Consider the following 15,206-nt stretch of genomic DNA (forward strand, 5'->3'; position numbering starts at 1 on the left):
GGGAGATTTGTTAGTGCTCTTTGGGGGGGTTTAAACTAATGCAGCAGGGGCATGGGAACCTGGATTGTAGTTTTAGAGTAAGGGAGAATGAGAGTATAGAGGTCAGGAGCACAGATTTGACGTCGCAGGAGGGTGCCAGTGTTCAGGTAGGTGGTTTGAAGTGTGTCTATTTCAATGCCAAGAGTATACGAAATAAGGTAGGGGAACTGGCAGCATGGGTTGGTACCTGGGACTTCGATGTTGTGGCCATTTCGGAGACATGGATAGAGCAGGGACAGGAATGGATGTTGCAGGTTCCGGGGTTTAGGTGTTTTAGTAAGCTCAGAGAAGGAGGCAAAAGAGGGGGAGGTGTGGCGCTGCTAGTCAAGAGCAGTATTACGGTGGCGGAGAGGATGCTAGATGGGGACTCATCTTCCGAGGTAGTATGGGCTGAGGTTAGAAACAGGAAAGGAGAGGTCACCCTGTTGGGAGTTTTCTATAGGCCTCCAAATAGTTCTAGGGATGTAGAGGAAAGGATGGCGAGGATGATCCTGGATAAGAGCGAAAGTAACAGGGTAGTTATTATGGGAGACTTTAACTTTCCAAATATTGACTGGAAAAGATATAGTTCGAGTACATTAGATGGGTCGTTTTTTGTACAGTATGTGCAGGAGGGTTTCCTGACACAATATGTCGACAGGCCAACAAGAGGCGAGGCCACGTTGGATTTGGTTTTGGGTAATGAACCAGGCCAGGTGTTGGATTTGGAGGTAGGAGAGACTTTGGGGGGGGGAATGGGTTGGCCCTGTGGGTGGCCCATACTCCCCACTCTCCTCCCCCCCCCACCCCCACCGCCGCCACCTCAGGATCCAATGGGACCATATAATGGAATGGCCAGCTCACATAAAGGGATCACCAGGTGGACGGTGGGTAGGAGTCAGACATTGCTGAACGATGCAGAGCACCAGAGCTCATCGCAGAGCGGCTTGTCATCATCCTCCACACAAGCTGTTACTGCCAATCCAGGGCCCCCACTTCATAGTGCGGCAGGTATGTATCATAGAGGGGATTGCAGGCGGGTGGTGGAGTGAGGGGGTGTGGGGTTGCATGCAGTTTCCATGCCTCTGGCTAGTCTCCCCCTCTCCTCACCCCCCCCCCCCCATCCTAGTCGGTGAGTGTTGCGTGCTCGTTGACCCTGGCGCACATGTCACGTGGCCTCCCATGCCTGCCTGGTCTCAGTATTCTGCCCATCCTCACTCCGCCCCGCATCCTCCTTGTCGGACGAGGCCTGGCCTTCATCCTCCTCCTCCAGCACGTCGCCCCTCTGCTGTGCGATATCATGAAGGATGCAGCAGGCCACCACGATGCGGGTGACTCAGCATCATACTGGAGGGCCGCTCCAGAGCGTTCTGGGCACCGGAACTGCATCTTCAGGAAGCCGAAGCTAGCTCGATCATGGACCTGGTCGCTGTTTGGGTGTGTCATGTGAGAGTACCTTTAAGAAATGGGTGTTTATAAATGAGGGTGTATAAATATTTGTGGTGAGAGTACCTTTAAGAAATGGGTGTTTATTACTGCAGTGATGTCAGAGAGTGGATGGAGCTGGGCTGTCTGTCAGCTTTTTACTTTCGTTTTTGAACAGGCTTCAGGGTATGTTTTAGTTTCGATTTCAGAGCTGGATAGCTGCAGTCACAGCCAGAAGGTGTATGAATCTCTCTCTGTAATCTAAGGAATGTAAATTGATCCTGATGATTTAAACTCATAACAGTCGTGACTTTAACATGATGTGTTTCTGTTTTGAAGGTTTTTTATGTCTTATGGATGTTAAAAGGACAGCTTAATCATTACTTAGTGTTCTAATCTTTGGGGGTTGTATTTGAATTAATGGTTGCTAAGATGTTCATTGTATGTTTTATAAAGGTTAACTTGAGTTCATAGAATAAACATTGTTTTGCTTTAAAAAATATTTTTCCATTTCTGCTGTACCACACCTGTAGAGTGGGCCGTGTGCTCCCCATACCACAATCTAATAAAGTTGTGGGTTAGGGGAACTCCATGATACACTTTGGGGTTCTCTAAACCCTGGCCCATAACAGGTGTCATTGGAGAGGGTCTCCGCGTCGGTCTGTGGCCTCCGGATAAGCGTCAGCAGCCACGACCACAGCGGATGACCCCTATCACCCAGGAACCAACCTCCCAGCTGGGGGGGGGGGAATCTCGAACATGTCAGGAATCACCGAGTGTGCCAGAATGAAGGCGTCGTGCACACTGCCCGGGTATCGGGCGCAGAGGTGAATGATGCATAGCTGATGGCCACATATCAGATGCACGTTCATCGAGTGGAACCCCTTTCAGTTGGTGTAGAGTGGCCTGTAGGGGTACGTGCAACCCATCGATCACCCCCTGGACCCGGGGCTTCCCGTTCATGACGGAGAAACCCGCTGCCCCGGCATCCTGGTGGGCTCAGTCCACATTGAAATAGATGTATTGATCCGCCTGGGCAAATAGGGCCTCCGTGATGGCTCATATGCAACTGTGCACCGAGGTTTGTGAGATCCCAGACAGGTCCCCACTTGGTGCCTGGAAGGACCCCGTCGCATAAAGGTTCAGGGCGACCATCACCTTGATGGCCATTGGGAGCGTGTGTCCTCCCCCATACCTCCGCGGTTCCAGGTATGCCATCGTCTGGCAGATATGTTTCACTGTCTCTCTGCTCAGCTGGAGTCTTCGATGGCATGCCCGGTCCGACAGGTCCTCGAATGACAGGCCGCGCAGTACATGCAAGGCCTCATGTGGTGCCTCACATGGCCTTCTCCTTGGCACCACCTCCTGCTCGGACTGTTGGGCTGCCAGCTCTCCAACCTGGGTGGCTGCCACCTGTCTCTCTGTTGCCCGCTCCGCTGCTATAGCTTCCTGCTCCTCCTTGAGAAGTGCCCGCTCGTACAGCTGCAGGGCATCTCCCAGGGCAGGATAGCTACCGTTACTGGTTGAATTCAAATATCCATTGTCTGCAGGGGGTGAAAGGCCAACATGTTAGCATGGTGTGTACCCCGTGCCCAACTAGGTCCACCGGGCTTCATAATGGTCCAGGTTGACATTGCGGGATCTGGCCCCCCATCTCCCTCCCCACCCCAATCCCCTGGCCCCATTGGTGGCAGGCACCACGGGGGCCTCTGGCCCTGGTGCCAATCCCTGATGCTAGGGGTAGCGTTGGCTGACACTGCCCTCTCCAGGAGCTACTGTAGGTGTTGCCCTGGGTGGGCCGCTGGTGGGTGGCGGTCAGGTAGGGTGTGGGGGTGTGTGTGTGGCAGAGGGGTGCAGTGTGTTGGGTGAAGGGGGTACCCATATGGCCAGTGTCACTCTGCAGAACCAGGGGCCAAGTGGGGTGCGCAGAAAGATGGCTGCAATGGCGATCGTGGCTGGACACCAGACCAGTCCCGTGGGGGGGGGGGGGGGGGGGGCATCGTGGCCACTTGCCCATTCCCTCCATCTCCCCCCCCTCCCTCGGCCCTGTCAGGACCCCCCCACTCCAGCCAGCACGGCCATATGGGTACCCCCCCGCTAATGATATGTAAATGGTGTTTACAGTACGTGTGGAGTGAAACGCATTGACGCCATTGTTGGGGTGAAGGAGAATCACGATTTGATGTCAAATCGGCGCCCGCCGCGATTTTGGCGTCGGAAGTAATCCTTTGCTCAATCACATTTCCCGATTTTGGGGAGGCCAACAGAGAATCCCGCGCATGTTATTTATTATTCAGTGAGACATCTTCCATTTCAAGCTATTTGGTTTACTTAGTAGACTGTCGTTAGCCTAGGCTTAGGCTGTTGTAATCTAAGTTTATATGCTGTATCTAAAAACTGAAATGACCTGAAATCCAAAACACAATTGGCCCCAGGGATTTGGATGAAGGATTCTCGGCCTGCACTATATTTATTTGTTACCCACATTACTTGGACCACTTTTCCATTGAGTTTTCATTAACGGAATGTTGCATTTGTTGTGAACTATTAATAATCAAGTCTTGCTAAAAGCTATATATTGAGAAGAAACATGGGAGATGGGAGCCGATCAACAAACGGAAGCAAGCAACTCTCAGTTATAACATAACCTATTATAGCAATGGCTTTGAGGGCCTTTGGGTACAGTCTAATTAGGAATTATATGCCTGGGTGGGAGTAAAAGATTTCTCAACAACCATTGTGCTGCCGCCTCATTTGATCATAGAATCATAGAATCCCTTCAGTGCAGAAGTAGGCCATTCGGCCCATCAAATCTGCACTTACCCTATTCCCCCCCTATTCCAACAACCCTGTAACGTAACCTACATATCCCTGGACACTAAGGGACAATTGATCATGTCCAATCCACCTAACCTGCACATCTTTGGACTGTGGGAGAAAACCAGAGCACCCAGAGGAAACTCACACAGACATGGGGAGAATGTACAAACTGCACACAGAAAGTCACCCGAAATTGAAATTGGACCCGGGTCCCAGGCGCTGTGAGGCGGCAGTGCTAACCATTGTGCCACCATGCCACCCCATGTGCCACCGTGTCGCCCCAAAACATGATGCAATATTTTTCCTATGACCTGATTTTAGGAATGTTGCACATCCAACCAAATGTGAACGAATGTATTAGAATTAGTGATTAATCAGGAGAATATTTCATACAGACATCAGTGTGTTTTTGTTCACTTGTGCATTAACAAAGCTGGGAATGAGCCATATCTGTCTACCTGATGTCCAATCGTGTTTCTGAGAGTGAAGGAGGAAGCTTTAAACTGTAAATCACTGAGAGAAGGGAATTAAATCAATGGCATTGTTCAGTTGCTTCAGAGGCTGCCAGGCATTGTAAGAGGCAGCAGGTTTTCATCCTTTGATTTGGCCACTTCCCAAAATTATTTCAAAGATATTTATCTGTTGCCAATCAGCACCGGAGTAATGTCACCAATTAATAATGTTGCTCGTTAGAGTTGCCAGGTATCAAATGATACCACCACAAGGCTTTACCGGATATCGATCAAAGGACCACACAACCAGTTAGTCAGTTCACGTTCAAAGATGGTTTATTTACACACAAGGATTACTTTGACATGCAACACAAAACACTACAAGTTAAACTACACCTAACAGCTACAATAACCTATACTTAACTTCAGGGCAATCGGCTCTATGCAGATGGACAAGGCCTTTGTCCGGATCGTGCGTGGCTGGGTGGAAGAAGTGGCTCTGTTCCTGCTGGGCTCATCCGTCTGGTAGCGATCGTTGGTCTTGAACTTGTCTGTCTGGTCGTTATGCTGCACTTGGGTTGGCATAGGCTGGATCCAAGAGAGATCGAGCACATGGCTGCATCTCTTCTTATCCCTCTGGGATTTTGCGCTCTTTAGGAGGGGGTCCTGAACTTGGACCCAATAATTCAACACGCTTCGATCATTGCCTTCGTTTTGGCCAATAAAGGGGCGGGTACCTTGATGGCTGGGCGTGTCCTTCGCGGTCATTGACCTTGGCTGTTGGGGCTCCCTGAGTAAAGGGAGTGGCGCCTGTTGTGAGTTTCTTTTACTCTGACTTTTCTGTGGCTCTGTTCCAATTATGGCAATCAGTGAGTTTGCCCTTTCTTTTATGTCATCTATGTCCGAATGCTTAGAGTCGCCAGGTATCGAATGATACCACCACAAGTTTCAGCCAGCTATCGATCAAAGAGCCAAACACCAGTTATTTAGTTCAAGGTCAAGGATACTTTATTTACACATAATTAGTCTTGCAACATAAACACTACTAGTTAACTACACCTATCAACTAAGACAACCTGTACTTAACTCCGGGCACCCGGCTTAGGTCAGAAAACAGTGGCCGCTGTTCAATTCTGGATCTCTCGGTTTCGAAGGAGTAACTGCTGCTCAGCTGGGCTCATCCGTCTGGTAGCGGGCGTTGAACTTGGACTCGCTTCTGGTGTTGCTGCAATTGGCGATGGCCGTGACCGGGGTACCAAGGCCAAGAGAGAGTGAACATATGGCGAACTCTTCTTCTTATACTCGGGGGGTTTTCGCGCTCCTTTGGGCGGTCCTTCAATTTGGGCCCCACTAATTGGGTGATTCCTGATCACTCCGTTCGATTCCTTAGCCTATAAGTGGGCGGGGATCTGGATGGTTGGGCATGTCCCAAGCAGTCACTAACCCCGTTGTTTGCATTTCCTTTGAACAGAGAGTGGCGCCAAAATGTCTGGGACTGTCCCGGTTGCTTGAGTACCAGTCCTTTGTTTTGGTGAAGGTGGGTCATCAAATGTAAATCGGCCCCATTAAAATGCTAATTGGACGGAGTTTCGATACCGTCTGGACTTTTTGCTGACAAATATGTCAGGCTCTGAGCCTGCCTGAGTCTTGGCTTGTCCATTTTACCTGCCAGGCTTTGCGAGTTTCTCTGTACCTAGTTGGAAGTGGCCATCCCAGATGGCTACACACCTATCAGTCTGTGGCTGTATCGGTTTCTTAAGTGCAGTCCTATTATTCTGGGGAAATGGGCCATTAGAATGCAAACGAGCGGGGGTTTCAATCGTGTCTAGCTATCTGGGTTGCAAATACACACACAAGCTCTGAGTCTGTCTGAGTCCTGGGTTGGCCATCACTCCCATGGTCCTTTGTAGGTGGCCACCTGAGATGGCTACATCCCGTTGTCTTGATCCTGAACGCGAAGCGTGGTGGATCACACTGTTGATCCCTCATCCGTCCTTGGAGTGCCGGTCACCCTTGGTCAAGGACAGGTTCTACACTACTCTGTCCTATGTTTTTGGAGGATTTACCTAACATTTTTTTTAACACATCATACATTCATAATTTCCAACAGGTCACTATAAAACATTTCACTGTTCCGCACAATTGAATATCTAACTAACACTATCTAAGCTACTCTCATGCTGCTGGCATATATCAAAAATAACTTATGTACAATACAAGATTTCAAAACAGCAGCATCACATTTCTACTTAATCTATCAAAGTTACGAGGTATACGGTCTTTATTTTTATCAGCGATTACAGTGTTTGTTGAGTTGGGTGAATTCCAAAGAAGGGGGCTCGGAGTGTATATATCGGGGAGCGGGAGGCTCTTTTTCACCATTTGCAGAGTCTAAGTATCTGGATGACACTGCAGTATATTGCAATTACCAGAAGGGCCTCTACTGTGTTTGGAAGGGGGTACCATTTGGCAATGTTTTCGCACCAAGTGGGGGTTTCAGTGTCTATCTCTCTGTGTGGTGTGGTGTCCGGGCTAGGGGTGTCATGTTGTGTGGTGGTGTTCGGGGCTGGTGTGGTGTGTGGTACAGAGGCTTGTAACACGCGCAGTTGTAGGAGTCCAGCGATGATCACAATGCAGTTCATCAGCCCTCTCTTCATCTTGTCTTCTGTCTTCCGTTTTCCGTATATTCCTGGGGGTGCAATATCTTCGGTTAATATCATTTATTTGTCTTTCTCTCCTTAACTTCAATTACCCATTAGAATCGTCACCATGTGTTACTCCCTCATTTTTTTTTGAAATAACGTTTTGAGAGACAAGAAATACCAATTTTTAAAGTACAGAGATTCTCGCAGCTTGTGCTTGTGGTTGATGCGGGAAGTGGGCGGACAATTTCTCCATCCAATCTTTCCTTTACTGCAACTAGTGGTGGCTGAGGCTCATCTTGACTAGCTGAATTTTAGGGCGGCTAGTTTTATAGAGTTTCGTTGTCCCAGGGTCCAGAGGTAGTTCGCGTGTAGCAGCATATGTGACAACTAAGTGTGTGAAACGTGTAAATAGCAGGTGGGGAACAACCAGAGGGTCACAGAAGGTGAAGGGATGACTGTACAGACTGTGGCAAAGGGCATTCTTTAAACCACAATAAAGAGCGGAGAAGGGAAACTAAGACTTGCCAAAGACAGTGAAAAGTGTAAAGAACCATTCCAGAGTACTCAAAGTGACGGGAACATGAGGTGCGTGTGGGCCGTGGCAGGGCAAGAATGGGTGGAATCCCCGGGTAGGGCGGTGATCAGTGCTGTTGCTCCACTACCCAAGCTTAACTGACCGGATGCATTTGGGGTCCTCAGGCAGGGCGGGGATTAGTGCCGTTATGTGAGTTCCAACAATTGTTCCTTTAACGGCCATTGGTCAGTAAATGGCGTCGGATGAGTAACTATGACTGTATCAAGAAATTGGGTGTGAGGCCGACATTAATTAAAACCATGTAACAAGAAGAAAGAAAGAAGAAAAATAATAAGTGGGCGGGCAGGCTCCATCAGAAAGTAGAACATCGTAATTTTTATGCGGCATCTTTTTCTCATCATCTGGACACCTCAGGGTTCTGTTTCAAAAAGCGTTGTAAAGGGATTACCATAACGGGAGTCAGAATCTGAATCATCACCATCTCCCGGTTGCCAGACTCGTGTCTGCCATTTTTGTGCCGTGGCCGTCGTGGAATCCGAATCGTCATGTCTAACCAGTCTACGAGAGTTGTCGCGTTGCCAAAAAGGGGTTCGTTTGTCATGAGGCGTAGGGGCGGTGGCAGTGAAGGGCAAGTTACTGTTGTCGGGCGGTGGCGGTGGCTCTGGCTGTGGCTGTGGAAGGGGGTATAGGGGGCGTCGTGATACCGGGGTCTGGAGTGACTGGGGCCAGGGAAGTTGTACCAGTGGTCAGTGATCGTGGTCAATTTGGGGAGGCTGCCGCTGTCGTTGGAGTCAAGCTGAAGGTCTCGTACCTGTGGATGGAGACAAGGTCGGGTCTGTGGGCGTGGATGTGCTGTCAGGGCTGGGGGAGGGTTGGACTAGGTTGTCGATGGGCGGGGCCGAATCGTCTGCTATTGCTAGGGAGATGTGGTGAGAGTGGCTACATTGGGTTCCATAGACTTTGAGCTGGTTGATGTGGAACCAACCAGTTTTACCATTGGGGTACGTTATCTTGCACACAGAGGGGCTTACTTTGTCCGAAATAGAGTAGGGTCCTGCAAATTTGGGGGAGAGGAAAGAACTGGGATTGTAAAGGGAAGCCATTACTTGCTGACCGACTGTGCACTCTACAGGGTGAATGGTTTGTCAAAGCAGGCTTTTCTCTACTTCCTTCTAGCACCTAGTCAGACAGCTGCAGTGAGCTGTGCTGCTTTAATATTGTCTGTGACTTGTTGGACCGCTTTTTCATGGGTGAGGGCGGTGACTGTGGGGCTTGACAAATCAAGACCTAATAAATATTCAATTTCTTTCATGGGCCGTCCGGTCGTGAGAGTGTGGGTGGTGAAACCTGGGGAACTTGAAACGGTGTTCCGATTAAACATAAGGGCAAATGGGAGAATGTGTCCCATGTGGTATTATTCTGTTGCACCATCTTTCTAATGGTCGCTTTAAAGTGTGATTCATTCTCTCAACAATGCCGCTGGATTGGGGGTGGTACGCGATGTGAAATTTTTGTTTGATTCCAAAAAACATTTTACATGACTCTGCCGGTGAAATGGGAACCTTGGTCTGACTCAATGCTGCGGGGGAGTCCCCAGCGTGTAAATCTCTGTTGGGTCAAAATCTTAGCTGTGGCCTTTGCAGTGTTTGTCCGTGAGGGAAATGCTTCTACCCATTTTGTAAAGGTGTCGATTACCAATAATACATATTTGAAACCATTTTTGCAAGGGGGGAGGGGGCCAATGTAGCCGAGTTGCAAATTTATCCAAGGGCCATTAATAGGTCGGGTGTGTCTCAATTGGCCCTTCTTGGAGTACCTTTCAGGATTGTTCTGTGCACAGATTAAACAATTCTCAACATAATGTGTTACATCGGATTTTAAATCGGGCCATCAGCACAAAGGTCTTATATGGGCAATGGTATTGTCTATCCCCTGATGTCCGTGTCCATCATGAAACTGGTAAATTATCTGGTTTCTGTCCTGGGTGGGGACCACATAAATTCAATTTTTCAAAACTACACCATCAGTGAGTCCTTGCATTTGTCGTAGGGGGCTGGGAAGTTACCGTCTAAAACTTGTTTGAGAGTGTCGTCTGCCTTTTGGGCCTGGGATAGATCCTCGATATTGGGCTGAGAAAATTGGACTGCGTGTATCGGTTCACTTTCGGGGGGTTGCCAAAAGTGACCATGGCGTGATCCTGACTTAGCGAAGGCGTCTGCCTTTACATTACCGGGTGGGGAGGAACGATGATGGCTTCTAACTGTAACAATATCATACGTGCGGTCTTTAGCTGGCCTAAGAATGTGTTTCAACAATGGGGCTGAGGGTAGGGGTTTACCATCAGCGGATACGAATCCTCGAGATTCTCACAGGGGCTGGAATTCTGTCAAGCTATTGCACACTTAAAAACTGTCCGAATGTATGTCTGCGGGGGTTGGAAAGGAATCGGGGTGCTGCACTACATATGCTATGGCTGCTAGTTCTGCTGCTTGTGATCCTAGGTGGCCGAGCAATTTTAAAGATATTTCTTCTAATGCGCGTCTCTGTGCGTCTTCTACATAAATTCCACAACCAGTTATTCTCTTTCCATTTTCTATCGTGGAGGAACCGTATACATAAATCTTTAAAGCGTTGTCTATGGTTTGTGGATTCTGCGTTTTACTGCCTGCTCGTGTGTGCAGTGACTTCGGAATAAAGGGTCCTGTGTGGTGTTGGGCTGCTATGATCTGGCACTCATGTGGGGGCCCTGCATTCTGAAGGTTATCTGCTAGAAATGTGTGGGTCTTTGTACGTTTGACTGCAATGTCCCTTCCTTGTAGCAACAGTGTCCAGCGAGTTGCTCTGATCTGGCGGACTGAACCGTCCTTTAACCCACCATCTAACAATCGCTGCATTGGGGTGTGCTCGGTTAAAATCGTTACTGGGTTAAGGCCTGTGATGTATGCAAAATACTGTCCTGCCCAAAAGACTGCAAGCAAGTGCCGTTCACAGGCTGTAAATCCTTGCTCTACGGTATCCAAAATTCGTGAGGCATAGGCTACGCGTCCTAAGTGGTCATGTCTTTCCTGTAGGAGTACTGCTGATAGGGTTCGGTCAGTGGTTGCTACTTCTATGGCATAGGGACAGTGTGGGTCTGGAAGTTGCAAAGCGGGGGCTGTGCCTAGGGTGCGTTTTAATTCATCGATGGCGTCTGTGTGCTGAGGAAGCCATTCTCATGTGGCGTTCTTTTTAAGGAGCTCTGAGAGTGAGGCTGCTTTTGTGGCAAAACCATCTATATGGTTCCTACAATTTCCAACTAATCCTAAGAATGACCGGAGTGCAGTGACATTGTGGGGCAGGGGCAATTTAACTATTGACTCAATTCACTTCTGTTCGATCTCTCTCTTCCCGTGGGTGATAATGGTGCGTAAATAAAGAACCTTTTCTTTTAAGATTTGGGCTTTTTTGGGGTTGACCTTGCATCCAATGGATCGCAAAAGACCTAGTAATTCCGAAAGAAGCTTTACATGCTCTTCCTTTGTGTCCGTCTGTAGGTGTAAGTCGTCCACATACTGTGTAAGGCATTCGGGGTGGGAAAATTTGGAAAGTCCGTTGGCCAATTGTCGGTGGAAAATGGAGGGGGAGTTGTGGAATCCTTGTGGGATGCATGTCGACGTATACTGCTGCCCTTGAAATGTGAAGGCAAACTTATATTGACAGGCCTTGTCTAGCGAGATGGACCAAAAGCCATTGCTGACGTCCAGCACTGTGAAGTACTTTGCCTGTACTCCCTGCTTGAGCATGGTCTCGGGGCTCGTGGCAACGGTGGAGGCTGCGAAAGGGTGACCTTGTTATGTTCTTGGTAGTCGATTGTCAGTCGCCAAGAACCATCGGATTTTTTCACGGGCCAAATTGGGGCATTATTTGTTGAGGCTACGGGCCTAATTACTCCTTGATCTAATAAGCTATTGATGACTTTTGAAATCTCACCCTTGGTTTGCTGTGGGAAACCGTATCGCTTCTGTGGCTTAGGATCTGGACCTGAAATTATGACCATTCCTGGGATCTTCCCACAATCGTGTTTGTGTTGGGCGAAGGAAGCTTTATGTTTTCTGAGGACCTCTCTAATTGTCTGGTCTGTACTAATTGTTTGCGAATCAAACCATAGTCTCCTACTGAGCAAATCCTATGTTCATAGACCCCTACTGTGAGCGTAGAGGAGGCTCTCGTTGTTTTGGCCATTTTCCATACACATCTAGTCACGGGATCAAAGGAAAGGTTGTGGGAGCTCATAAAATCGATTCCTAGAATGTGTTCGGCTGTTTGGGGCAAGTCGACTAAAACAACGGGGTGTCTGGTGCTTATGGTTCCTATCTGAATATCTACTGGAGCTGTGATGTATCCCTGCTGTATGTATCCAGTAAATCCACTAAGGGTATGGTGTCTGTGGTGGGCCATTTGTCACACTGGAACATTGTGGAGGAGTTTAAAGTGGTGCGGGACCCTCCTGTGTCCCAAAGAAATTCTACTGGATGTCCCCGGACTGTGCCTGTGATGACTGGTCTGCCTGATTTGTCCCAGAGTGTGTCACAGACCCAAGTTGGGGAGTCCGAACACCGTCAATCTGTGCTGTTGATTGCTGAATTATCTGAACGGGTGCTAACACTATGTAAGGGCCTAACATTGTTCCTAGGTGGGGGGGCCTGGTTGTTGGTGGTGTTGCTGGTTCGGGGGGTTTTGTCGGCATTCGCAGGCGTAATGTCCCATGTGTCCACAATTATAGCAACCTCGTGGTGCCTGTGCTCTGGGGTGCTGTCCTTCATGTCTACCCTCATTTATCCATGCTGCATCCTGGTCAGTTCTAACTGGGTGCATATTTGCTTCTACCTGATCCTGATCTGCCTTCCTGTGTAGAGATTGTTCCCAAGCTCTGGAGAGTCGCTTTAAAACCCAAACTTCATTGTGTGTGGAGTCTGCGGGGTCGTAATTCACACAACCCTTTTGACCTGCTTCTGTGGCGTAGGAGACTAAAGTGCGGACGCATTTAGTTGTGTCATCGCGTGCACGGTTCAAATCCACAAATACTGCTTTCAAATGGATCCAAAGGCGACCTGCAAATGTGGTCGGAAGCTCTCCCTTCTTTTGCCTACAACGGTTCAAACCTTCTACTGGGTCTTCCTTGTTGTACCCGATCGCATCTAAAATGACCGTTTTCATCTCCTGTAGGGTTCCTCCTCCTACATTCTGGGGTTCGGGCAAAGCTGAGCTGATGGACTGTTCAAGGCTCATTACTATAAGTTTTACTTCCTCCCTTTCGTCTAGACCGTACATAACCTTTTGCTGGCGTACTCTCTCAAAGAAATTATGCGGGTCTGCGGTGGGTTCGAATGGATCAATTTTAACGCAGGCATCTCTCAATTGGGTGATGGATAATGGGGTGGTGTAAACGCAATCGGGTGACCAGATTCATGGGGGTGTGTGCTGCCTGTGCCGTCGGTGGTGCTGGTGCTTTCCTTTTCGGGGCATGGGGGGCTCTATTGCGATTTTCTGTGTCCTCCACATATCTCTTGCCAATTGGGGGCACCCTCCTCATCTAAATTTTGACCAAAGGTATCTCTAAATCCATTTTGCACTGAAAGCAGTGACTGCAACTTCTCTATTTGTTGTCTACATTATGCGTGGTCTACTGTGCTCTGCCTTTGTTCTGTAGTGGAGCTATGGAGCACTCGTAAAGCTGCCTTTAAATCCGCGCATTGACTCATTAACTGTGCTACATGCTGTTCTGTCTCTTCGCGTACCAAGACTGCGCGCTGTGGATCTTGGTAGGCTTTATCGTACTGGGTCTGAAAGCTGCTAAGGAACTAAACAAGATTGACATGCCCGATTGACATCAGCCATCTCTTTATCTTTAGCTGCCAACTGATCCCAGAGTTGCTCAATAATCTTTTCGCTTTCACTGTTGTTTCCCTCATTCTTCTCTTCTTTCTCAACTAGCTGCCTACGGAGCGTCCTCACGACCTCCTCTGTGCCTCGCAATGGTGCCAAACAGGACACTATTGCCATCGGCTTTCGCACTTTCGCTGCATTTTTCTTATGCACCTCGGTTAGGTTGTCCCACCAAGTTTGTCCTATGCTTCCTGGACCTGACTTTTCATTTGAACAAAAATGGGACCAAAGAGGCCTCCTTTCCCCTTTAAATACTTCCTCAACTCTTCTTCCCATATGGGGCACTGCTCTGCTCTGTTGGTCGCTGCGACCTCGGCTTCCTGTGGGTTCATGAAACATTCCATCGCTTTTGTGGCCATTGCTTCTAATCTCTCTTGCTCTACCTTTAATCTCTCTTTCCTAACGTTAATCTCTGTTCCCTATCGTTAATTTCTCTTGCCTTACTTTGATTTCTCTTTCCCTACCTTTAATTTGGGACAGGGGAATAAGGTGGCGATTTGAACTGCGGGTATGGCCGAAGCTGTTTTCCGGTTCGCAATTCCTTCGATAGTTTTGACACAATCTAACGAGTTTACCTTATGTCCCTGTTAGTACGCATGCAGGTTAGTACACCCTTCCGAAATTCGGTGATTTGGTCGATATGGGCTTGCACTTGTGGTTCTTTCTCTTTCACGCAATTGGATTTCAAAGTTTGTGGGTTCTCTCGGAGTGACAAAATCACTTCTAATTCGAGTCCCGTCAGATGTCGCCAATAATGTTGCCAATCGGCTCCGGAGTAATGGTGCCAATTAATAATGATGCTCTTTAGAGCCGGCAGGTATCAAATGATACCACCACAAGGCTTTACCGGATATCGATCAAAGGACCACACAACCAGTTAGTTAATTCAAGTTCAAAGATGGTTTATTTACACACAAGGATTACTTCGACATGCAACACAAAACACTACAAGCTTAACTACACCTAACAACAACAATAACCTATACTTAACTTCAGGGCAATTGGCTTTATGCAGATGGGCAAGACCTTTGTCCGGATCGTGCGTGGCTGGGTGGAAGAAGTGGCTCTGTTTCTGCTGGGCTCATCCGTCTGGTAGCGATCGTTGGTCTTGAACTTGTCTGTCTGGTCGTTATGCTGCACTTGGGTTGGATTAGGCCGGATCCAAGAGAGATCGAGCACATGGCTGCGTCTTTTCTTATCCCTCTGGGATTTTGCGCTCTTTGGGAGGGGGGTCCTTTACTTGGACCCAATAATTCAACAGGCTTCGATCATTGCCTTTGATTTTGGCCAATAAAGCGGCGGGTGCCTTGATGGCTGGGCGTGTCCTTAGCGGTCATTGACCTTGGCTGTTGGGGCTCCCTGAGTAAAGGGAGGGGCGCCGATCAG

The 15,206-nt window shown here is 48.6% G+C and overlaps 1 protein-coding gene across 1 annotated transcript in view; it reads left to right on the plus strand.

The window, feature by feature from the left end:
- Positions 1 to 15,206, plus strand: part of LOC140430124 (transmembrane channel-like protein 2-B) — a 187,363-nt gene that overhangs the window by 97,310 nt on the left and 74,847 nt on the right. The gene's annotated exons all lie outside the window — the stretch shown is intronic.

Source organism: Scyliorhinus torazame, chromosome 9 (assembly GCF_047496885.1).
Source record: "Scyliorhinus torazame isolate Kashiwa2021f chromosome 9, sScyTor2.1, whole genome shotgun sequence".
In the NCBI taxonomy this organism is placed as follows: Eukaryota; Metazoa; Chordata; class Chondrichthyes; order Carcharhiniformes; family Scyliorhinidae; genus Scyliorhinus; species Scyliorhinus torazame.